Below are 25210 nucleotides of genomic sequence, written 5' to 3'. Positions count from 1 at the left end.
TCCAGAGTAAATATAATCATTTCTAGGATGTTGGAAAGTCACGAAAAGCTCTTGGAAAATGTGCACTTTCCTTCAAATGGGAGAGCTTCTCTTTGTTTCAGAGTCAGTTTCTGGTCCAGCAGAGTTCCTGGTTGACAGCTTCCATGAAGGGCAGGCGGAGAGCAGGGACCTGGCAGCCTTGTGTAGGGGGTTCGAGGGATTTCAGGGCCGATCAAGGAAAAATAAATGCCCACGAGGTGGCAGTAGCACATGCAAGCTTGATTTGGGCCAAGCTTAACAGGCTTGCATTCTAGGAAGTCTCCCAGCTTGAGACCAGCCAGAGGCTCTTGTGACATGGCCACCTCCCAGAGAGGAAAGGGGCCAGGAACCCCTGGAGGAGGGGAAATGGGGGGGCTGTGTCTAGGAGATGTGGCTCCCCAGGGTGGCGGATCGGAGAGCTCCAAAGGGCAGCAGTGCTTGTGGTCTTGCAGTGCGCTGGTTGGTCTTATCTGTGGCTAGCAGTTAAGTGCAGGTTTGCAGAGTGTGCCAAACAGGCCAGCTCTAAATGGCTAAAAATCTGCTTACTTGGACTACGTTGAAAACAATGTATCAACATTTGCATTTGAATCTGGTGGGCTTTTGAACAAATGAGTCTTGGCCTGCTGTGAAGACATAAACAACATAGGGGCCAAGATACGGAAGCCACCTAAGGCTCATTTCTATAGCATTTGGGGAGGAAAGGCTCAGCGGGGTCCGCATTCCGTGCACGGGTCCCTGTTTGTGCCTCAGACTTCTCTGATGTGGTTTAGGGAACCCCTACATATGTTTTAACGTCTGTTGGATTTCAGGACACTTCAACGCATATTGATTGAGTTCCTACTATGTGCCTGGCATGAAGAAATGCTCACAACTACAATGGGTGGGAGAAACGAGCCATAAGTAGCTAATTACAACCCCCTGTGATGCATGACCTCCAAGAAGAGGGAGGAAATGAGCGCTGCTTCAGCAAAGGGGCCGTGAGTCCCAGGGCTGTGCAGGGCTGGATCGTCTCAGAATTTAGAATTTAGAGCTGATGTGCTCAGATGCAGCAGAATCAGCCCAGAGGGGAAGTGAACTCGGCTGGGGCTCAGTGCATGGTCTGTCTCCCACTGCCAGCTCTCAACATCTCACAGTCCAGGGCAGGCCCCAAATGTGAAGCCTGCTCATGAGTGGTAGCTGCTTCCCAGTGAGACTGTGTTGGCCCCTGTGGAGTCAGGATAAAAGCCTGTGCTTCTTCTGCATGACCTTTAATGTGGGTGCATCCCAGGGCTCATTCTCTGCCTTTCCTCTACCATGGTCTCCCCCAAGGTGAAATCTGGTCTCAGAACTCTGAATACCACCTGTGTGCTGATGGTCCCCGAGTTTGTATCGTCAGTCCTTGGAGCCCTAGACTTATATTTCCACCTACATTTTGGCTTATAATTCCTGACCTTAAACTTGGTACCAAGTGTGTTTGGGAATCCAGAATTTTATTTTTTTTCTTATTATTTCTTTTCCATCATCATTTATCCCCCCATACCTTTTTCTACCTCCAGCCCCCACTCCCACAATCACCACACTGTTGTTCCTGTCAATAATTTCTTTCTCTTTTGCTTAATTCCTCCACCTCCCCAGCCCCTCAGCCCCTGCAAGAACTCTCAACTTGTTCTCAGTCTATGAACCTGTCTCTATTTTTCTTGTTAGCTCAATTTGTTCATTAGATTCCATATATGAGTGAAATCACATGGTACTTGTCTTTCTCTGACTGGCTTATTTTACTTAGCATAATGCTCTCTAGGTCCATCTATACTGTCACAAAGAGTAAGTTTTTCTTATTTTTTATGGCCAAATAGTCTTACGTGTAACTGCACCACAGTGTTTTTATGCACTCATCTACTGATGGGCACTTGGGCTGCTTCCAAATCTTGGCTATTGTAAATAACACTGCAATGAACATAGAGGTGCATATATTCTTTCAAATTAGTATTTCAGGTTTTTTTTTGGATAAATTTCCAGAAGTGGAATCACTGGGTCATATGGCAGTTCCATTTTTAATGTTTTGAGGTAACTCTGTACTGCTTTTCATAGCGGTTACACTAATCTTCACTTGCACCAACAGTACATGATGGCTCCCCTTTCTCCAAATTCTTGCCAATTTTTGATGATAGCTATTCTGACAGGTATGAGGTGATATCTCATTGTGGTTTTGATTTTTATTTCTCTGATAATTAGTGACATTGAGCATCATTTTATATGTCTATTGGCCATTTGTATGTCCTCTTTGGAGAAGTATCTATTCAGGTCCTTTGCCCATTTTTTCTTTTTTAAATCCTCACCCAAGGATACTTTTCCATTTATCTTCAGATAGAGTGGGAGGGAGAGAGAGAGAGAGAGAAACATCGACATGAGAGAGACACATCAATTGGTTGCCTCCCGCACGACCCCGACCAGAGCCAGGTTGTTTGTAGTTCCAAATACATTTTTGAAATATTTGTTTGGTTCTGTGAAATATGCCATTGATATCTTGAAAAAAATTGTGTTGAATCTGTAGATCGCTTTGGGTAGAATGGACATTTTAATGATGTTAATTTTTCCTATTCATGAACACAGTATATGCTTCCGCTTACTTGTATCTTCTTCAGTTTTTTTCTTCAGTGTCTTATACTTTTTCAAGTACAGATCTTTTACGTCTTTGGTTAAACTTATTCCTAGGTATTTTATTCTTCTTGAAACAATTGTGAATGGGATTGTTTTCTCAATTTTTCTTTCTGATGGTTCATCATTGGTGTATAAAAATGCAACTGATTTCTGGATATTTATTTTATATCCTGCTACTTTACTGAATTCATTTATCAGTTCTAGTAGTGTTTTGGTGGAATCTTTAAGGTTCTCTATATACAGCATCATGTCATCTGCAAATAATGACAATTTTACTTCTTCCTTTCCATTATTGATCCCTTTCATTTCTTCTTCTTGTCTGGTTACTGTAGCTAGAACTTCTAGTACTATGTTGAATAAGAGTGGTAAAAATGGACATCCCTGTCTTGTTCCCAATCTTAAGGAGAACACTTGCAATTTTTGCCCATTGTGAATGATATTAGCTGTGGGTTTGTCATATATGGCCTTCATTATATTGAAGTAACTTCCCTCTATTCCGACTTTGCTGAGAGTTTTTATCATAAATGGGTTCTGGATTTTATCAAATGCTTTTTCTGCAACCATTAATCATGTGGTTTTTATTCTTCATTTTATTTATGTGGTGTATCACATTTAATGATTTGCAGATATTGCAGCAAACTTGTATCTCCATAATACATCCCACTTGATCACAGAATATGATCTTTTTAATGTATTGCTGGATTTGTTTTGCTAGTATTTTGTTGAGGATTTTAGCACCTGTGTCATCAGGTATATTGGGCTATACTTTTCTTTCTTTGTACTGTCTTTATCTGGTTTAAAATTAGGATAATGCTGGCCTCATAAAATAAGCTTGAGAGTTTTCCCTACTCTTGATTTTTTTGAAATAGGTTGAGAAGGGTAAATGTTAATTCTTCTCAGGACGTTTGGTATAATTCACCTATGAAACCATCTAGTCTAGGACTTTTGTTGGTTGGAAGTTTTTTTTATTACAGTTTCAATTTTACTTTTTGTGATATGTCTTTTCAGATTCTCTGATTATTCCTGATTTAGTTTTGAAAAATTGTATGTTTCTAGAAATTTAGTTGTTCATAATCTTTTCCTACAATCTTTTGTATTTCTTTGGTGTCAGTTGTTATTTTTCCTTTTACATTTCTTATTTTATTTATTTGGTCCTCCCAAACAAGATTTGTCAATCTTGTTTATCTTTTCAAAGAAGTAGCTCTTGGTTTCATTGAGCTTTTGTATTTTATTTTAATTTTTTAGATTCCATTTTGTTTATTTCTGGTTTGATTTTGATTATTTTTTTTCTTCTACTCACTTTGGGCTTTGTTTGTTATTCTTCTTTAAGCTTCTTTAAGTGTAAAGTTAGATTGTTTATTTGAGGTTTTACTTGTTTCTTGAGATAGGCCTGTAATGCTATGAATTTTCCTCCTAGTACTGCTTTCCCTGTGTCCCACAGATTTTGGGTTGTTGTATTCTCATTTTCATTTGTTTCAAGGTATCTTCTGATACATTTTTCGATGTTATTGTTAACCCTTTATTGTCTAGTGGCATGTAATTTAGGCTCCATGTCTGTTTTTCATTTTTTTCTTTTCTTGTGACTGATTTCTAGCTTCATAGCATTATGGTTAGAGAAGATGTTTGATATAATTTCAATCTTCTTACATTTATTGAGACTTATTTTTTGTCATAACATGTAGTCTATCCTAGGAAATGTACTATGTGCACTTAAAAAATGTACCTCCTTCTTCTTCTTCTTCTTCTTCTTCTTCTTCTTCTTCTTCTTCTTCTTCTTCTTCTTCCTCTTCCTCTTCCTCTTCCTCTTCCTCTTCCTCCTCCTCCTCCTCCTCCTCCTCCTCCTCCTCCTCCTCCTCCTCCTCCTCCTCCTCTTTTCTCCCCCTCGTCCTGCTCTTCCTCTTCCTTCTTGCAAGCCCTTTAACATTTCTTGTAATACTAGTCTGGTGGTAACAGACTCCTTTAGCTTTTTCTTGTCTGGAAAGCTCTGTATTTCTCCTTGAATTTTGATGGCCTTGCTAGGTAAATTAGCCTTGGTTATAGGTCCTTGCTTTTCATCACTTTTAATATTTCATGCCAGTCCCTTCTGGCTTGAAATGTTTCCATTGAGAAATCTGCTGACAATCATATGGGAGCTCCCTTGTATGTAACTAACGATTTTCTCTTATGGCTTTTAAGATTCTCTCTTTGTCTAACCGCTGGAATTTTAGTTATGATGTGTCTTGGCATAGGCCCCTTCGGGTTCATCTTGTTTGGGGTTCTCTGTGGTTCCTGGACTTGTGTGTCTTTTTTATTCACCAGGTTAGGGAACTTGTCTGTTATTATTTCTTATATGTATTCTCTCTCTCTTGCTCTCTCTCTTCTCCTTCTGTTACCCATAAGATGTGGATGTTGTTATGCTTCATATTATCCCAAAGGCCCTTTAAATTATCAACATTTTAAAAAATTATTTCTTCTTTTTGCTGGTCTGATTGGGTGTTTTTTTCCCTTATCTTGTCCACCTAATCTCTGATTTGATCCTCTGCTTCTTCTAACCTACTGTTTATTCCTTCCAGTGTATTCTTTATTTCAGATATTGCATCCTTCAGTTCTAACTTAAACTTTCTTATGGTTTATATGTCATTTTTCATGCTGTTGAGCACCCTTATAAACATTACTTTGAACTGTATATCTGATAAATTGCTTGCCGCCATTTCATTTAGATTTTCTAGAGAATTCTCTTGTTTTTTACTTTGTGGCCTGTTTCTTTGCCTCCTCATTTTGTCTTTGTCTTTGTGTTGGTTTCTATGTATTAGGCAGATCTGCTATGACTCCCAGCCTTGGTAGGGTGGCCTTATGTGGCAGGTATCCTGTGGGACCCAGTGGCATAGTCTCCCTGATTACCTGAGCTGGGTGCTCTAAAAATGTCCCTTATGTCCATTATGTGGGCCTTCCTGCTCTAATTCAGTGTTGATTGCTATTGGCCCATTTGTGGGTGAGATTGACTCTCAAGCTGGCTGACTGTGAGGCTAAACCCCCAACACAGTGTGAAAGCTGCTATGCAGGTGCTGACCATATGAAGCAGAATTATCCTCAGCAGGGTTTGGTGGCTGCCAAGATATCCTCATAGATATGCTGTTTGTGAAGCTTATTAGATCCTGCTCTGTTGTTGTCTGATGCTGGCCATTGGGTGTATTGGTTCCAGGTGTCTATCCCAACAACAGATCTGTGGGTTCTTTCTGAAAATCAGATTCCAGATCTTCTGCAACTGATTTGCCAGGGTCCTTGTTACTTATCTCCATACCAAACCTCACTTATGCATTACAAAAGTATCAGATGAGTCTTTAAAAATATAAAGCACTTGGTATCAGTATCCCTATTACTCCACTGCAAAATGTACTGTCACCAGCTCTGCTGTACCTTTACCATCTGGACCTGCCTACTTCTCTGCCATTATCTTGTTCAACTCCACCTTTATTTCCACATATCAACCTGTTGACTTATTTTTTGCTTCCCCAATGTGCTATACCTTTCTTCTTTGGAATTTTTCCTCTAGGGGTTCTTATGACTGAAATATTTGTATATCTGGCTGAAGTAGCCTTGCATGGACTTCACTCACCACCTATGTTCAAGAGTTTTCCACTCCTGTTTTCCATTATTCATTCTATCTTTATCAGACTTTATTTTTTTTCATAGTCCTCATGACTCTGGAGGTTGTATCGTCTATGTACTTTTGAGTTCACGGACAGCTGGGGGACTCACTTGTTCTATCCTTAATGTTTAATGCCTGTACATAGAAGGTGCTGAACAAGTATTTGTTGAAGCAAAGAAAGCATAAATCTACCCATTGGGGGTATGTTATGGATGCAAAATGAGACCCCTCCATATTATGGTTAAGAGCTCAGGCCTTAATTTGAACAGAACTGGGCTGGAAATGAGCTCTGGCTCTGTGATGCCAGCTGGCCACTCACTTGCTGTAAGCTTCAATTTTCTATGACGTTCATAAGAAATGAACCTCATAGAATGGTGGCAAGTGTGAAATAAAATGTTGCACATGAAGCATATTGCAGAGTTCTGTCGTGGGGTTTATGCTCAGTAAATGCTAACCACTGCTACTATCCCAAAGTATTGGGACACTTTGTGCTCGGAACACCCACCCCAGGCATGAATGGGTTTGCCTAATTTAGTTCTCCTTACCAAGTGAATTGGTTTAGTATGTTTGAGGCAGTTGATGTGGGAATGCAGCCATGACACTCATCTGTTTCCTGTCATCTTTTTTCAAGTCATTCCTGGGATGTTTAGTGAGGAATGGGAGGCTAATGGAAGCTTGAGAAAGGAGTTCCAGAATGGCGGTGGAGGTGGTGAGTGAACCATGGGGCAGTTACAAGCAAAGGCACAGTGCCTGGGATCTGATGTGATGAGGACACCAGCTATGGGAGGAAAAATCTGGACTGAGCATCAGGGGGTGGACACCAGTAGATGCAGCCAGAGGGATGAATGTTGACAAAGAACTGAGTAATGTCCATTTTTAGGAGGCAGGGCCAGGTGATAAACCTTGAATGTCAGGCCATGGCTTTGAGTCAAACCCAGAGCCTGGAGCTTGAGAGAATAAGACCTTTGGAAAGAAAACAAGCATGAAGGCCATGAACTGATTCCGGGCATGTCAGTTGACAGCAGGCTCTTTTTCTGGGGTGCTGCTTCATAGTATGAAGGCTCATCTATTAGTTTAAGGGCTCAAAACTAGAAGGTTTGGTTGATTTAAGACCCAGGCACCTGCTGGGTTGAGCAGATAAGGGCAGATGAAGGAGCAACGTGCCTGGGAAGGGTGAGGGGTCCTGCAGTGAAGCAAGCTGCCAGCTGGAGGGACCCTCTCGGAGGAGATGGACGCGGTGGCCAGCGGGCTGGAGAACTAGCTGGAGAACGGTGGGGAAGACCCATTTATAATCCAGACTGATGTTTGAAGACTGTATTTGAAGGAAGAGAAGATCATACTCACCACCTAGCCCCAGGGATGGCCACAGCCACCATCTTTAACACATAATAATTATAGACCCGTGGTCACAGGCTGGCAAATTTCAAAGAAGTAATGAGAACAAGGTGCTGTGTCATATATTTGAAAAGGGTCTTGGTAGTTGTCCAGAGAAACAACAGTGACCTATAAACAAGAACCTCAGGATTTGTCTTCAAAGGAGAGGGCTGAGATTCCAGCCTGGGGCAGGTGTGGGTGGGGAGGTGATATTTTTATCGGCACCTATGAAAATGCAGGAGGAAGGTCTTAAAGACTCAGCTGGGTCCTTTCTCAGCAGCCAGGAGCAGGCAGGAACCTGCACCTTGGTCTTTGTGGAGCCTTGGCTCCTTGCATAGGGAGAGCTTCAAGGCCTGGGCCCAGCCACACAGCAGGGACTCCATCTGCAGGATCAGATGCAGAGCAGAGGCTCACTCTGAGTAACTCCACCCACTCTCTCCTGTTTAAGGAGAAGACCCAGTGCAGGAGGCCTTGCGATGGCTCTGAGCTACTAGCTGATTCTCCCAGGAGGGACTAAGGCTGCTTCTACCCTACTGAGTAGTCATGTTGGCTCCACACTGAGGGAGATCCCAGTGGCAGCTGCCCAGAGATCCAGGTGTGACCTCTGTTGCCTCAGCAAAGCTCCAATCACTGCACAAAACACAGCCCTTTTTTGGAGTCTACTTGTCACTGAGTGTATAAATGGGTCGTCACACTTCATCCATCCTAGGTATAGCTGTGTGCTGCATTTACCAACTCCCCTTCTGGAAAAATATCCATCTCTTTCTTTGTCTCTCTGCAACCCCATTCTTCTTGTCTTCCAAGGCCATTCCAGGTCTGCTTCCTCCTTGTCTCAAGAATGGAGCCCTGGAAATGAAGCTGTCCTGGGGAAAATTGATTGACGTGCAAGTGGCAATGTTCCTAGGCTCCCAGCTCTTTCATACCCATCAGGGACAATTTAGAATCTGGTCTTTGGCATCACCCGCTCAGCCACTCCTTCCCCTGCTCTGTGGGGAGGGTTTTCTTTCCCCTGTAAGATAGCCTGGCTTTAGTAATATAGAATCATGAAAATTGGGAGAAGATGACTAAACTGTGGAATGAAGGACAAGAGGGATCTAGTTAATGTGAAAATGTATTGCCAAATCAAGGTGGAGGGGATGTGAAAGTTGAGGCAGGGAGAAGGAGATTTGGTAGGAGAGCGGGAGGAGAGGGTTTAAGGTGACACATGTTGCCTTTGGAGTCTATTATTCACATGGAAAGAGGCTAAATTAAATTTCCTTTTAGCTACATGTGGCTTTGAAACTCTGGTTCTTAATGGAACCACCTGGGCCTCTGAGTCCCCAAGAGTTGCCATCTTGTTTGGTTCCCCTAGCCCTGCGTGAGCTGGAACTTTTATCCTTTAAGTAGACTGCAATTTGCTTTGAGGGCAGGATCCATATTTCATCTTGTTTACCCTGGGGGCAGACCAAGATTTCTGAGAGTGGTTTGCAAAGCCTGGAAACATCTAGGGCAGGCTTCGTAACCCCTCAACTCCCTGTGTCGGCAACCCCTGATTGGTCTGTGCTGGACCCCAGAACACCAACATTACCTGGAATAGTCCCTTGGAGCTAGTTCTCGTTGCATCTCTATTTGGCAGCTCTCAAGAGTTGCAGGTGGTTCCAGAAGTCAGGCTCAATTGCTTTTGGAACAGAGTGTGTTGGAGATGGTGTTATGGACTGAATGTGTGTTTCTGCCACCTGGTTCATACGTGAAACCCTGACCCCAATAAGATGGTTATTTGGAGGAGGGCCTTTGGGAGGTAATTGGGTTTACATGAAGCCATAATAGTATTAGTGTCCTTGTCAGAAGAGACTAGAGCTAGCTCTCTCCACCAGGTGAGGACACGGGAGAGGGCAGCCATCCGTAAACCAGGAAGCTGCTCGTGCCTTGATCTTGGACCTCCAGCTTCCAGAACGGTGAGAAACAAAGGTCTGTTGTGCAAGTCACAGAGACTGTGGTATTTTTGTGATAGCAGCCTGAGTTGACTGACACATAGCCTGAGGCCAAGAACTGAAGAGATGGTTTCATTGTTTTCTTGTCACTGACAGAGGACACCTTCTCCTCTTGCTCCTCTTTCTCCTCCCTCTCGCTGTCCTCTACAATAGGACAGGAACTATGGCCAGCTAGCACTTGGAGAATTGGGGGATCAGAGGTGAATCAGTCTCTGATGCATCTTCCAGGCTCACGAGGAGGAAGGAGAACCAGCTAGGTTTGACATGGGCTGCAGAAGGGCCTGTGCTCAGGAACATCTCCTCATGCCCCCGGGGCCATCACTATCATCTCCTTTCTTAGCTGAGGCTTCAAGGGACCCAGTCAGGGAGCCACAGCATCAGGGTACAGCTAGGTCATCTTGCTGAGGGCACCTCCCTTGGTCCTGCTGTCTCACTTTGCTTCTGTTTTTTGAAGCCTGTTTACACTACACAGAGTTTCTCACGCTTGGGGGGTCTTTAGAAGCCCAGAGCATTACGGAGAGAGGACCCTGATCTCCCATCACCAATATCACGGTCTCAGCCTCAGGGTGGACTGCGCTCAGTCTGACCCCGAGGGCTTTCTTTCCCAGACAGGCCTAGGCTTCTGTGATCCCTCTCACCCTGGGAATAAAACAAATAGCACCAAAGGAAATCAGGAGCTACAGTTATGGTCTAAACTTGAGATCTGCGATGTTAGCAGCGGCCAGCATCACTACCCAAGGTATGGATTTTCGCATCCTGTCACTGGTCCATCCCAGGTTCCTCCTGCTGAGTGAGTTTGTGGCTCCTCCATGTTCCTGGCTCTGTCACTGGCACTCACCAGCTCCTGCCTCTGTCTTTTGCTTTCCCCAGTCCCCTACATGAACCACCCGCCCTCTTCTCTTGCACTGTTCAATTGCTCCCTCTCTGACAGGGATCAGCCCAGACACTCCTGTGGGAATCAGTCCCTATGAAGGTCCAGAGTGTATGGTCATGGTCTGCCTGCCCACTGGGGTTTGCCCACCGTACTGCTCCCTGGGCTTGGCCCTCCAGACTACAGACCCATCTTCAGGTGAGCAGGGTACCTTCTGTCAGCCTGTGCTCTGGAACCACACGGTGGCATCAACGTCTGTGGGGATCATCTGTGGTGGCAGGGAGAGGGAAGTGGGGTCAGAAGTCTAGCAGGAAACCCTACAAAGTCCCATGCCTTTTCATTGAACGTTTATGACAACCTTCTCCTCGTTTTACAGGTGAAATGGAGCATAGAGAAGCTGAAAGAACTCGGTATTTGGAGCCTGATGGGCCTGGTGGAAACCTAATCCTGCCATTTCCCAGCTAGAAAGCAAGAAAAGTAACCTCTACAAGCCTCAGTTCCCCTGTCTGTTAGATGGCATCACAGCCAGGTCTCGGAATTGTTGCAGGACTCAGTGGGATGAAATAAAGTACCTGGGGTGGTGGGAACTGGACATGAAATCCCTGGAATGGGGTGGAGAGGTGTTCATTTTCTCAGTCTTCCTCATTCATCCTCTCAAAGTTTGTTCCAGAGGTTGCATTGCAGGAAAAGCAATACAAAGCTGGGGATTACCCTTGACTGATGCTTCATCTCTTCAGAGATTTCCTCATGAAAACCTCATATGTACCCATTTCACAGATAAGGAAACTGGATTCCAGGAGCCACACCGTGAGTTAATGACAGACCCGGGTCTCAGAACAGGCGCTCTGACTTTGATTCTGCTTTCATAGAACTGGAACTTAACAGGTGCCTAAGACTTGCTGGTTGAATTATTAGGAGAATCCAGGGCAGTGATTCTTGAAGTGTGGACAACAGTCTTATCATGCCCTGGAAACCTGTTAAAAACACATCCCAGACCTACTGGATCAGAAACTCTAGGGGTGGGACTCAGTAATCTGCAGTTTTGAAAGCCCTTCAAGTGACTGCGATGCATGCCCTGAGCCTGCCGGAGCTGGTGCCCATGACACAACCCCACCCAGATTTACTTTCTTATTAAGAGCACCTGCCACAGGCACGCTGCGGTCTCCAGAGCTTCCATGTGGACTAGCCAAAGCAAAGATGATTTATTTAAGAAAATCATTTATTGATTTGAGAGGGAGAGAGAGAGGCTGACTGACTTGTTGTTCCACTTATTCACGCATTCACTGGTTGCTTCTTGTATGCGCCCTGACTGGGGATTGAACCCACCGCGTGGCATATTGGGATGATGCTCTAATCAATGGAGCTATGGGCCGGGGAAAAGATGGTTTCTTTCTTGTCCTCTCCCACCACTTCCATCCCCTGAGGGGAGCAAGGCCCCAAACTGCCCCCTCCTGTCTCCTTTCCTTAGAAAAGTGATGGCTTCTGGTCAGAGCTCCTCTGCTTGCCCAGACTCTTCCACTTGTACGTGCCGTTAGGTCCTCCCTCATTCCTGCAGAACTCGTGTTGTCATTCCCACCTTGGGAGATGCAGACATGGGGTTTATAGATGTGAAGGAATCCCCCAGAGACACCACTGCAGATGCAGCCCAACCAGCACGTGGAGGACACCGGGCAGGACGGAGGCCCAGAGAGAGCAAAGGGGTCGTCAGGAGCTGCACAGTGGTAAGTAGCAAGGTGAGCCCTGGATCCCTGCTCTCCCCGCTTTCTCTCCAGAGGTCTTTCTAGGGCTGAAGAACTGAACTCAGATGCCGTGGTAGGTGTGCTCACAATGAAACCAAGGCAGAGCCGGCAAAGATCAGGTGTGTGTTTCTGCAATATTCTCTGCCCCTAAAAATCATTTTAATAAATGATTGATTTATGAATCTGTGCCTAGCCCGGCTGGTGTGGCTCAGTGGTGGAGCGTCGACCCATACAACAAGAGGTTGGCGCCGGTTTGATTCTGAATCAGGGCAGGTGCCCAGGTTGTGGGCCCGATTCCCAGTGGGGGGCATGCAAGAGGCAGCCAGTCAATGTTCTCTCTCATCGATGTTTCTCTCTCTCTCTCCCTTCCTGTCTCTCTAAACAATAAAAAAAAAACATTAAAAAAAAAAAAAAAGAATCTGTGCCTAATCCCAGGCTTCTAGTGCCCGTGGCTCTGATTTAAAGCTCTATGAGGTGATGGTGAGGGCAGGGCTGGACTCACCCAGTGGTGTGAAAGTCCCTCGCAGGGAGGGAAGAGCCCGAGCCATGGAGGTCACGCACTCTGGTATCCCTGGGCACTCCCGGCCATCAGGGCAACACTGTGAGGGCAGCAGAACAGCTTCAGCAGGCCTCCTGACCCTGGGGTGGATGGAGTGAGTGCCTTGGTTGGCCGGTCATCGGCTTAGGAACACATTGTGGTACTGGGTCCAGCCCTTGTTCCCAAACTACTGCTTCTTATTGGCCTTTTCCTCCAAAGTGCCGGGTCGGGTGGATGTGCTTCTGGACCCTAGGCTTACCCCACTGGCTAGCTCTCGACCGTGGGGTGAGTGGGAGGTAGGGTGGGAGGTGGTAGGAGGCTGCAAGTGGGTGCAGGGACCTGGAAGACAGCCTTATCCCCGTTCTTGGGTTTCTCCTGGGGCTCAGCCAGCCTTGCCACCAGATCTTTTCTAGTGCCCGCCTTTGGTTTTTCTGACATTAGCTTAAGGGTGAAGGAATTGGCTTTTGCAAACCTGCCAGGCACATGATTATCTGATTTTCAGCCATCAGGTATCATTGTGAGCATATCTTTTGTGTTCTTAAGTGTACTATGTATTAGCTGTTATAAAACCTGTCTGCTAAATCTGTCATCAGGTCATCCAGGGATTTTTCTCTATTGACTTATTTTTCTCAGTTATGGCTTAGCGTTTTTCTGTTTTCTCATGTGTTTAGTAATTTTGATTGCATACTTGACATTGTGATAACACACTATAGGGTATCTGCATAATGTTTTCTCCTCTAGTCACAGAGTGTACAGTTATACTGATAAGTGTCCACAGTATTATTCTAAAGGGACCTAGGAATAGGGAATTGGGAGTAGAAACAGTATGATTAGGCAAGGATTTTTATGCACTGACCTTTAACCTAAGACCTAAAGTATGAGGAGGAATATCAAGCAAACAATAGAAAAGAAAATCTTTATGAAGTAAGAGTAATGCCCCCAATAATCATTTTTGGTAGCTACCTTCTGAATTGTAAGTAGCTTATATCTAACTAATTTATTAAGTAAAAAAAAAACTTATTTAATTATTTGTGGTACATTCTGCAACTAATTTGTTCCTTGAAATTCATTAATAAGTAGTGCTGTTCAAATTCACATATTTTGTAAGTTCATTTGAAATGTTACCAAAGCTTGAGTGGACGATTTTAACCTTTATGTCAAAGAAGTTTGAGGTCAACATCTTTAGAACTTGACTCTTCAGCAATGTTTTACAAACTGTGGTTCATAAAGAGTGGGCAGTAAAATCATTTAGTGGACTGTGATCAGCCCATAAGAAGGTGATGTAGATAGAGTAGGATACGATAGAAAGCAACAGAAAATGGTAGGCGCCTTGCATGCTCTAAGGGTATCTATTGTTTTGTGACACTTTTATTTGTTTTTTCATGTGTGTGTGTTGGACTATGACTTTCTTAGATTGATTGAGGAAAGTCTGAAAAACACTATACCATAATGTAGAATTAGGGTTTTCAGGTCATGGAATGATCAGGAGCAAACTAAGATGAGAGGGAACTAAAGTCTATTCATACTGTAATCTAGGGGTGATCTCTGGAACAGATGGGAACAGTGTGCAAAAGATGGGCATGAGCAATCTATTTATGCATTTTCTTATTCATCTACCTAGTGATATATTTGATAAGCATTTATTGAGTTCTATTATTGATCTATCACAGTGTTAGCCTTTAAGGGTACAAAAAGTGACTCCTCTCAGGAAATTCACAGTTTAGAGGCAGAGAACCAAGTAGACAGATATTTAACATTATAGTGTGATAAATTCTCTGACAGTGACATTGTAGTTGCAATTCAGAAGTGCTTAACCAATCCTGGATGGGAGTCCTGGAAGACTTCTAAGAAGAGGTGATAACTACATTAAGTCTTGAAAGTTGATTAAGTGTGTCTTTGTCAGTTTGGGCTGCTTTAAGAAGATACAAGAGACTGAATGGCGTGAACAACAGAAATGTATTTCTCACAGTTCTAAGATCAAGATGCCAGCATATTTGATGTCTGGTGAGAACTTTTTTTTTTGTAGACAGCCATCATCTTGACATTGTGTCCTCACATGTTATGAGTGGTGAGGTCTATTCTTATAATGGCCTCAATCCCGTCATAAGGGCTCTACCCTCAAGAGTTCATCTAAACCTAATACCATCCCACTGGGAGTTAGTGTTTCAACAAATAAATTTTGAGAGGACACAAACAAGGTATTATTAGGTAAAAAAGATGGGGAACATATATTCTGCAAAGACAGAGTAGTAGATGCATTACACAGAAGCAAGCACAGAAAGGAGTTTGGGGGGCTATGCACAAATGTGGGGACATTGGAAACAGAAAAAGGGGGCTGAGAAACTAACTTGACCTTTATTTATTTATTTGTTTATTTTTGTTACAGATGTTTCTCCTTTTTCCCCCAATGACAACCTCCTCCTGATCCTGCCCCACCCCTATGTCTATGTCCATTGAGTATACTATATGCATATAAGTTCTTTGGTTTATCTCTTCCTTCCCCCTGCCACCATCTTCTAAGGTTTGTCGGTCTGTACCCCACTTCTATGTCTCTGGGTCTGTTTTGTTCATCAGCTCATTTTGTTCATTATATTCCACAAATAAGTGAGATCATGTGATATTTGCCTTTTTCTGATTGGCTTCTTTAGCTCAGGACAATACTCTCCAGGTCTCTCCATGTCATCTCAAAGGATAAGAGATCTCTCTTTCTTATAGCTGCATGTATTCCATTGTGTATATATACCACAGCTTTTTTATCCACTCATCTATGTCCATAAATCTTAGCAATTGTAAATAGTGCTGTTATGAACATAGGGGTACATATATTCTTTCTGATTGGTGTTTCAAGATTCTCAGGGTATATTCCCAGAAGTGGGATCACTGAGTCAAATGGCAGATCAATTTTTAATTTTTTGAGGAAACACCAACACTGTTTTCCATAGTGGCTGCCCCAGTCTGCATTCCCACCAGCAGTGTACTAGGGTCCCCTTTTCTCCACACCTTTGTCAGCACTTGTTGTTTGATGATTTGTTGATGGCAACCATTCTGGTAGGTGTGAGGTGATACGTCATAGTTGTTTTAATTTGTATCTTTGATGATTAGTGATGTTGAGCATTTCTTCATATGTCTCTTGACTATTTGTATGTTCTTTTTGGAGAGGTGTCAATTTAGGTCCTCTGCCCATTTTTTAATTGGGTTCTTTGTCTTCCTTTTGTTGAGTTGTATGAGCACTCTAAATATTTTGGAAATTAACCTCTTATCTGATGCATTATTGCAATTATGGTCTCCCATATAGTGGGTTTCCTTTCCTTTTTGATGATTTTTTCTTTTGTTGTGCGGAAGCTTTTTAATTTGATGTAGTCCCATGTGTTCATTTTTTTCTTTGTTTTGTTGCCTTAGATGATGTATCTGAAAATTCTGCTGTGTATGATGGGATTTCTTCTAGGATTTTTATGGATTTCACCCATTTTGAGCTTATTCTTGTGTGTGGTGTAAGTTGATGGTCTAGTTTTATTTTTTTGCATGTAGCTGTCCAATTTTTCCAACACCATTTATTAAAGAGGCTGTCTTTACTCCATTGTATGCTCTTGTCGCCTTTGTCAAATATTAATTGAGCATAATGTCTTGGGTCAGCATCTATTGATATGATCATATGGTTTTTATCTTTCATTTAGTTTATGTGGTGTATCATATTTATTGATTGAGAATATTGTACCAGCCTTACATCCCTGCGATGAATCCTACTTTGTTATGGTGAATAAGTTTTTTAATGTATTGCTGGATCTGATTTTTTAGTATTTTGTTCAGGATTTTTGGCATCTATGTTCATCAGGGATATTGGCCTATAGTTTTCTTTCTTTGTAGTGTCTTTTTCTGGCTTTGGAATAAGAATTATGCTGGCCTCATAAAACGAGTTTGGGAGTCTTCCGTCCTTTTGAATTTTTTGGAATAGTTTGAGGAGAATGGGTGTTAGTTCTTTGAATGTTTGTAAAACTCCCGGGCTTGGGCTTTTGTTTGTTGGGAGAGTCTTGATTACATCTTCCATTGCCTTAGTTGTTATTGGTCTGTTCAAGCTTTCTATCTCTTTCTGGTTCAGTTTTGGGAGACTATGGGTTTCTAGAAGTTTGTCCATTTTGCTTAGATTGTCCAATTTGTTGCTGTATAATTGTTCACAGTATTTGTTAATGATGCTTTGTATTTCTGTGGTGTCAGTTGTTACTTCTCCTCTTTCATTTCTGATTTTGTGTATTTGGGTTCTCTCTCTTTGTTTCTTGGTGAGTCTAGCTAAGGGTCCATCAATCTTATTTATCTTTTCAAAAAACCAGGTCTCTGTTTTATCAATCTTTTGAATTGTTTTTTGGGTCTCTATGTCATTTATTTCTGCTCTGATCTTTACTATATCTTTTCTTCTACTTGGTCTGAGTTTTTCTTTCTGTGAGCTTTCTAGGTCTTTAAGTTGTGAGGTTAGATAACCAATTAGAGATTTTTCCTGTTTCTTGAGGTAGGCCTGTAGTGCTATGAAATTCCCTCTCAGGAGAGCTTTTGCTGCATCCCATAGATTTTGTGTTGTTGTGTGTTCATTTTCATTGGTTTCCAGGAAGTTTTTAATTTCTTCCTTGAGCTCCTTGGTAACACATTTGTTGTTTAATAGTATGCTATTTAGCCTCCATGTATTCAAATGTCTTTGCATGTTTTTATTGTAGTTGATTTCTAGTTTCATGCCATTGTGATCTGAGAAGATGCTTGATATGATTTCAATCTTCTTGAACTTGTAGAGACTTAGTTTGTGTCCTGCCGTGTGGTCTATCTTTGACAATGTTCCACGTGCACTTGAGAAGAATGTAAATTTTGCAGTTTTGGAGTGTAATTCTCTATAGATATCTATTAAATCCATTTGATCTAGTGCTTCATTTAGAGTCTGTGTTTCCTTGTTAATTTTTTGTCTAAAGGATCTATCCAGTGATGTCAGCAGGATGTTGAAGTCTCCTGCTATGATTGTATTGCTATCAATTTCTCCTTTGAAGTCTTCCAGAAGATATTTAATATATTTTGGTGTTCCTATAATAGGTGCATATATGTTTACCAAGGCTATATCTTTCTGTTGGATAGATCTTTTCAATATTATGCAGTGGCCTTCTTTGTCTCTAGTTATGGCCTTTATTTTGAAATCTACTTTATCAGATGTAAATGTTGCTACCCCAGCTTTTTTTTCCCTTTCCATTTGCTTGGAAGATTTCTTTCCATCCCTTCACTTTAAACCTGTGTGAGTATTTTGTAAGGGAGGTGTCTTTTAAACAACATATATGTGAGTCATGCTTTCTTATCCAATCAGCTAGTCTGTGTCTTTTAATCAGAGTGTTCAATCCTTTGAGATTTAAGGGGATTATTGATATGTACTTATTTATTGCAATTTTCATTTATTGTGGTTACATTTTTATTCCTATTTCTTCTACTAATTACAGCATTCCTTTTAACATTTCTTTCAGTGCTGGTTTGATGCTAATATATTTCCTTAGCCTTTTTTTTTTTTGGTCTGGGAAGCTATTTAACCTTCTATTTTGAATGATAGCCTTGCTGGATAGAGTAGTCTTGGATTCAGATCCTTGTTTTTCATGATCTTGATTACTTCATGCCATTTCTTTCTGGTCTGTAGTATTCCTGTTGAGAAGTCAGCTGAGAGCCTTTGGGATTTCCTTTTCAGGTAACCTGTTGCTTATTTCTTGCTGCCTTTAGGATTCTCTCTTTGTCTTTAATTTTTGGCAGTTTAATTATTATGTGTCTTGGTGTGGGCCTTTTTGGTTTCTTCTTACTTGGGGCTCTCTGTGCTTCTTGAACTTGAATGTGTTCTTCTTTTACCATGTTAGGGAAGTTTTCTGCCATTATTTCTTCAAATATATTCTCTAACCCTTTCTCATTTTATTCTTCTTTGGGGACTCCTATAATGTGAATATTATTAAGTTTCTAGTTGTCCCACAGTTCTCTTAAGCTATCTTACTGTTTTTTAATTGTTTTTCCTTTTTGGTTTTCTGATTGGTTGATTTTTTCTATCCTGTCTTCTAATTCACTGATCTGGTCTTCAGCTTCATCTACTCTGCTGGTTTTTCTGTTCAATGTGTTCTTTATTTTTATTTCCACTTTGTTGGTTTTCAATGTTTTTATATCTTTACTTATGGCTTTGAGCTCTTATGCTGTTGAGCTTCCTCAGGATCATGGCTCTTAACTCTACCTCTGATAACTTGCTTAACTGCATTTTATTTACCTCATCTTCAGTAGAGTTCTCTTGTTCTTTCATTTGGGACTTGTTTGTTTATTTTACCAATTTGGCTATCTCAGTTGGTTTTGGAGCCTGCCAAATTTTCCCTGTGGGTGTTGGTATTCTGCTCTTTGTGGCTCCCTCTACTGGGTTTGAATGAGTATGGGAGGACCCATGTTAAAGACCACTGTCAAGTCTTACTTTCCTGGTAGATTTGCAAGCCCAGGAAAGGTTCAGTTATCCTCTAACTTTTTGCCCAGAGGCTATTAGTCTCAGTTACTTGATGAGCCTTGGGTTGTGGCCCTCAGCTGCATGAAAAACTCCCTCAGGTGTTCAGTGTAAGAGGATTTCCAGAGGGTGAGGCAAATGCTGGTTGTTAATGAGCCTCAATTTACATTTCTCTGGCCCAGCTGGGTGGAGTTAAATCTCCAAGGGAGGGGCTGCCACTTCTCCACCGGGCTCCAGAAAGTGGCTCCCAGAGCAAGATGGCCCCTGTTCTTTCAAGGTGCAACTCAGCAGAACTCTCAGCACTCTCCAAATCCCGAGTCTCCCCACACAGTTCCAGTCCAGTCCACCCTCCCTCTGCCAGAGCCCACAGTGTGTGGATATAGCTAATTTAGTGCTCTGTCCTGGCCCTCTGCACTGTGGAGCCAGCTTGGGATATTAACCCTGAGGGAGCTGCTCACAGCTAAAACAGTTTCTGTCCATGGACTCCCAGCCTGCCCTCTCATGCCTCTGAAGACTATCAGGCTCAATTCAGTGTCCTTTTTTGCTGTCCCTGGTCATATGGGTTCTCTCCAGCCACCTTTCTGTTGCTTTTTTTCTGACGTCTTTAATTTAGTTATAATTACAGTTTGGTCCTGGGAAATGGTCTATGTAGCTTCCATTCACTCTACTGATATTTTGAAATCTGTCTTTCTGTTTTTTAATTGTTTTTTATTTTTGGTTCTCTGATTGGGTGATTTTTTTTTTTTTCTACCCTGTCTTCTAATTCACTGACCCAGTCCTTGCCTTCCTCTACTGTGCTGGTTAATCCTTCAAATGTGTTCTTTATTTCTGTAATGTCATTCATTTCCAATTGGTTGATTTTTTAAATGTTTCTACAACTTTACTCATGCTGTTGAGCTCTTTACTTATGCACCCGAGCTTCCTCATGATTATCACTCTAAACTCTACCTCTGATATCTTGCTTAATTCCATTTAATTTTCTCTTCTCCTGTACAATTCTCTTGTCCTTTTATTTGGGATTTGTTTCTTTGTTTCACCATGTGGCTGTCTCAGTTGGTTTTGGAGCCTGCCAATTTTCCCCATGGATGTTGCTGTTCCACTGGTTGTGCCTCCCTCTTCTGGGTTTGGATGTGTGTGGTAGGACCCGTATTAAACATCACTGTCAAGTCTTACTTTCCTGGATGGATTTGCAAGCCAAGAAAATGTTCCGTTATCCTCTAGCTTTAGGCTGATCTGTTAGTCTCAGTTACTTGATGAGCCTTGATTTGTAGCCCTCAGTTGAATGAAAAATCCCTCAGGTGTAATAGAATTTCCAGCGGGTGGGACACTTGCTTGCTGTTAATGAGCCTCAATTTGCATTTCTCTGGCCTGGCCTGGTGGTGTTAATTTTCTGAGGGAGGAGCTGTTGCTTCTTTCCCTACCCCCAGGGCTCTGGGAAGGGTCTGTTTGAGTAATATGGCTACTGTCATATGAGAGAGTGATTCAGCACAAAACACCTGCTCTCCTCCCCTCTAGCTCTCTCCTGAGCCAGGACCCCTGGACTCTCTTCACACAATTCCAGTGCAGTCTGCCCTCCCTCTGCTATATCCCAATGTGTGTGGCTATAGGTGATTTGGTGCTTTTTAAGACCCCCACTTTCTCAGCAGGAACCACTCACATATAAAACAGCCCTCTACTGCTGTCTGTGGGCTCCCAGCCCACCCTCTCATGCCGCAGTTCCTACCAGGCTCAGTTTGGTGTCCTCTTTCTGTCCCTCTCCAGCTCCTTTGAGGTTGGTTTTTCCTGACAATTTGTTTTTATTTCAGTTGTAATTCCAGTTTGGTCCTGGGAGATGGCTTGTGTCGTTTCCATTCACTCCACCACCATTTTTTACAATCAAAACTTGACCTTTATAATCAGACCGTGACTTTAAAAAATCACTGTTGACACAATAGAAAGAATTGGTGGGGGCAGCTGGAAGCAGGGCGATTAGTGAGCAGGAGGCTGGAGGGACTCTGGTCCCGGGCTGAAGGGATAGAATGCATTTGAGGAATCTGAGCAAGTATAATTTAAGCATCAGATGACTGATAGGTAAAGATAGGGTGTGTGAGAACAAGATGTCTCAGGTGAGTCCTGGGACTCTGTGTGGAGCCTCAGTGGTCTCTAGTACCAAGAACATGGGTCCAACAGGAATAATAAATTATGTTGAACAGGATGCAAAACCCCCACCAGTTTAGGAAGCCCAGAGACCAGGTGGATTCCCAGGCTGGATTTCAGAGACATGAATTTTAGAACTTACACCATGCAGTTAGAGTTTGGGATGTCATCATGGCTAGCCCTACCTAAAATCTTGGATTCAGTCAACTGGAGAAAATGAGGAATCTCATAAATCATCACAAGATAAGAGTACAATTTTTCAGGCCCTTACTTATAATGGTTTTAGTGTGCTACATTTCCAAGGAAATATATGTTCTTGTCACCCAACTTCAAGAGAAGTAAATGAGCTTGAATCACATGAGTAGGTTTAAATGCCAGGCTGAAATTTAGTAAAGCTATTTTGCATGTTTTTGTCCTCATCGTTTTCTTCTTCATTAAAAGTGTGCCATTTTTCCTCTGTCTTTGGGTATAGATTAAAATAAGGCTGGTTGTGAAAAAAAAAAAAAAAGACACACTTAAGGAAAGAAGTTCATGTTATGAAGTCAGGCAGATCTTTTAGTGAGCCTTGCTAAAGAACAAATCTTGCTGGAGACCTGGTAAATGCCAGGTGCTGGGGTACCTGGGTCCCCACTCATTCCCAGTCTACCTCTGACCTGGGAATTGCAGGATCTTAGGGACTACCCTGCCACATGGCACCTGGTCTGTAGGCTGCCTTAGAGCATGTCTGAGTGTGGTGCCTGGCATTCTGTAGGCTCTCAAAGATGTATGATGAATAAATAAATAACTTAATGCAGCATAGAATAAAAGTAACTGACTAGACACCCTAGTATAGTGATTAGGAGTCTGGTTTAAGTCCTGACCTTGGGTTCCTTATCTATAAATTGAGGGTAGTAGTAATAGTTACCTTAGAGAGCTGCTGTGAGGATTAAATGAGGTAATATATAATGTAGTGCTTGGCACATGGCAATGCTTCAGTAATTCAAACTGTCGCTGTTATTATTATTACTGTTATTTTCTATTCCTTGTAGGTCACCACAACATGCTGGTTGATTGAAAGAAGGAACTCTCCACGCTTTAGTGTCTTCATTTATAAAATGGAGAATTAATTGTTGACTTGCCTCCCTCTCCGGCTGTTACAATGATTAGAAAAAGAAAAATCAAGGATGCTGATCTTGGATCTCATTGTCTCACTCTTGTGAGAACTGTGATTTGAGAGGGCAAGTAACTCAAGGCAAGTGGCAGAACCGAGTGGGAAATGAATGTGAGAATATTCCGGGGGGCTGAAATTGTTAAGCAAAATAGAATAGCAACTGTGACACAGCATGGACAGCTTCGTGGAGCTGGAAGGGGACAGGCTTTGGAGCCATGCTGACCTCATCCCAGTCTTAGCCTCTCCTGCTCTGGGTGCATGAACACAGGCTGTCATTTATGTCTGTAGACCTGGTGTGAGGTGAGGCTGTGTCACAGGCATCTGTGCAGATAAAAGGGTGAATGGTTGTGTGTAAAGCCCTCAGAACAACCCCTCATGCTGCAGGGGTTTGATCCGTGACAGTTGCTGTTTTGTGACATGATATAGCTAACAAGGGGTCAAGCTAAGATAAGAATGTAGGTCTGCTGGGAACAATTTTTAGTCTCCCAAGTTTTAGAAGGGATGTGTGTCTCCGCCTGGAGAAGCCTGGGGAGTTCTTTAGCACGTGGGAGGTCACCAGCAGGGTTGTGGGCTGAGGAGGGAGAGATGCTGCAGTACAGCAATAGGCACTGTGCCCCCAGCAGAGAGGTTTGGGGGATAAAGTCTGCTTTTTGAGTTTCTCTTTTTCCCAAGAATGAGGTCCTGCATGCTCAGTGGGGGACCTGTATCACCCATTGAGGTGATGACCTGGTTAGGAGCTCACTTCCCTCACTTTCTTGGTGAATCAGAGCCCCCAGATCAAAGAAGAAGTTCCATGAATGGGCCCAGAATTAGCATCAATCTGCCACAGGGTCCCCACAGCGGGACAGAAGCCTCTGGGCTGCAGGCAGGAGCCCGAGGCATCAGAATCAGGAAGCATTTAATAGCAGCATGACAAGGAATAAAAGAACTATTAATAAGGCATTTAGCTGACTTGATTCTAGCTCCATTAAACTTTTCCTTTACCTTATTTCACACTCCATTTCCAAAGCACCCTTTCCTTATCCCCGCGCCATTTATGGTTTTGGCAAACATGGGCCCTGATGAAGTCTGGCAGCATAAATATAAGCAGTGTCTGGCAGAAGTGAATGAAAGCTTCCATCTAGAGGAGAATCCTCTGGGTGGCTCGAGACATAAGTCCGGCATCCAGATTGTCCCACTGATTCTGCAGGCAGGCCACTGGGGGCCCAGTACCACCGGCTGTGACAGTGATGGGTGTGACATCTCAGGAGTTTCCCGGTTTGAATGTCTGAGACAGCAGACCCCTGGAGTGGGGGAGAGCCTGTCCCGACTCATGCATTGATTCACTCACTCATTGGTGCTGAATCTACTGCATGCAAGGTGAGGTTTAGACATTCATATTTTTATACCCTACAACATGGGTGTTCCTTCCATCTTATAGATGAAGAAGCCGAATGAGGCTGATTGGGCTTCAGTGGCTTGCCTGAGCTCACATAGCTACCACCTAGGGGAGCCAGTGAAGGAATAAGAAACTGGCTCCATTCTTCCCAAAGCCATCTTTAGTTTCTTCAACCTCCCCTGCGCACCATCATGAGTTCAGTGGATTGTCTTTAGCTGGTACAAGAGACACTTACTGTCCCTTGGAACTCACTTTCTAGTCTGTCCTAAGGCATTTCCCAGCTCTGTGTGTGGGGCTGCACTTCACCTGTCTCACTTGTGATCATGGTTTGGCACAGTATTGAATCAAGGCTGGGTCTCCCTAGGTTCGTGGCAGAGCCCTGCAGCCAGAACCTGGACCTCTGAGTCTCCATCTGGGACTCAGTGTGTGACACAAGACAGGTGTGGGGCATAACCTACCCAACTTGGTTTCAAACTGGCTGGGCTAAGCCAGGCCTGGGTGGGTGGGTTCAAGCCTAGGAGGGCAGGGAGGCTACGGGGGTAGGAGAGAAAGAAGAAGGCCATGTTGGTAGAAGTGGGTGGAGGAGAGAGTAAGCTCAGGACTCCCCACATGCAGCTCCAGGGCTACCTGGGACCCCTCCCGGGCAGAGGGAATTACATTCCTCAACATGACCTCTGCTTGGGCTTGGACTAACTTTGAACATTCCTGACACTGGAGCATCATTTGTCTTGATAACCCATTCTTCTCTTACTCTGAAATTTTCTTTTAGGCTCCTTCACTCTTTTTAAAAAACAACAATGATGGTTAAGGCAAATCTTGTTTTCTTTTTAATGCTAATAATGATATTAATGTTTTTTGTGTTAGTGTTGGTAGTGTTGGTAAAAAGGGTAGCAGTGCTTCTGCTATTGATGTTGGTACAGGTGGTAACGATTTTAGAGTTGGTTGTTTGTGTGTTGGTTTAGTGTTGCTGGTGATGGTGGAGGTAACAGTGATGATGTTTTTGTTAGTAGTGATTACAATAATGGTGGTGGTATTGGTGGTAATGATGGTGGTAATATTGTTGTTGGCTGTTGTGATAATGGAATAGTTATTACAGTGGTGGTGATGATGGTGGTATATTGGTGGTGCTATTATTGCTTTTGGTGATTGTGTTGGGGAAGATGGTTATGATGGTAGTGGTGGTGATGGTGATATTGTTGGTTGTGGTGGTGGAGATGGTTATGATGATGTTTGTGATTATGGTGGTAATCATGGCTGTGATATTGATGTTGGTGGTTGTGGTAGAGATGG

The sequence above is a fragment of the Molossus molossus genome, unplaced genomic scaffold (assembly GCF_014108415.1).
Source record: "Molossus molossus isolate mMolMol1 unplaced genomic scaffold, mMolMol1.p scaffold_m16_p_11, whole genome shotgun sequence".
Taxonomy (NCBI): Eukaryota; Metazoa; Chordata; class Mammalia; order Chiroptera; family Molossidae; genus Molossus; species Molossus molossus.
The sequence above is the reverse complement of the archived record's forward strand: the minus strand, read 5'-3'. Positions refer to the sequence as shown.